The 1,035-nt window shown below is 55.4% G+C and overlaps 1 protein-coding gene across 1 annotated transcript in view; it reads right to left on the bottom strand.

Moving 5' to 3' along the window:
* PPM1J (protein phosphatase, Mg2+/Mn2+ dependent 1J) overlaps positions 1–1,035 on the bottom strand; it is a gene marked incomplete at its 5' end in the record, with an annotated part of 6,179 nt that overhangs the window by 3,462 nt on the left and 1,682 nt on the right. The window lies entirely within an intron of this gene.

The raw sequence follows: 1,035 nt of genomic DNA on the forward strand, positions 1-1,035 counted from the left end.
GAATGAAGCAGAGCAAAGCGAGGACAGGACATGGTTAGAAAAGGAACAGCACAAAGGGAACAAACCCTCCTTCAGAGGGGAGCTGCACGTGGGACAGGCAGAAATCATCATCAGCAGGACATGGGAGCAACCACCCGGCCCACAGCAGCACTGCAGCTCACTGCTGGGGGGTCTGATCATTTGATGTGTTAAAAAAAAATCTGATTATGAGATGTTTCTGGAGGTCATGGGGGGTTGCAGATCTCCAACACTGGTGGCCCAGCTGCCCACCCTGTCCTGCCAGGCTGAGCCCGGCTCTGGTAGCATCTCATGGCTGAGGAGGGAACACAGACCCTCGCCCAGGGACACAGTTACGGCCTCAGCACCCTGCACACGCTGCCTGGCTGCTGCTGCTGCCATGGAGGAGCCCTGCACCCAAAAGCAGAGGCACAAAGGATCTCCTGCTCCTCATCCTCCTCTGTCCCAGAGCTGGAAGCACATCCTCCAGCCTCAGACAGTTTGCAGAGCCTGTATTTGCTGGGGACAGGCCAACCCTGCAATAAATACAAGCAATTCAAACCAGCTCAACCTCAGCACGAGGTGGACTCACCTTCCTTCCTGGGGGGTACGAACACACCCAGGAACAACTACAGCAACGCACCCAAGGAAACACGTGTGTCAGTCAAAACCCTGGGGACCCAAGCTCCCACAGGACTTGTCTGCACACAGATCTGTGTGTCCTTCTCCTGAAGGAGTTCATGGTATGAAGTGTGCCCTAAAATGACTTCTTGCATATTTTTTAAAGTTTTGCTGAAGGCAATTTTCACTCCCCAACTTGCAGCCCAGCCAGCACTGGCAGCAGGGACTGGGGTGTGATCTAGAGCCACTGGGAAGCAGATGGGACACTGCTGGGAAGGAAAGGAGCAAGTCCCAGATTTTGGGAGGGGATTCTGTGCACTGGGCAAAGGCAGAGATGACAGCAGGGCACACTGTGGCTCTGCCTGGTCCTGCTGCCTCTGCCCTCCCCGAGACAGCCCAGTATCAAGGATGGAGCCC

Source organism: Antrostomus carolinensis, unplaced genomic scaffold (genome assembly GCF_000700745.2).
Source record: "Antrostomus carolinensis isolate BGI_N321 unplaced genomic scaffold, ASM70074v2 scaffold30321, whole genome shotgun sequence".
In the NCBI taxonomy this organism is placed as follows: domain Eukaryota; kingdom Metazoa; phylum Chordata; class Aves; order Caprimulgiformes; family Caprimulgidae; genus Antrostomus; species Antrostomus carolinensis.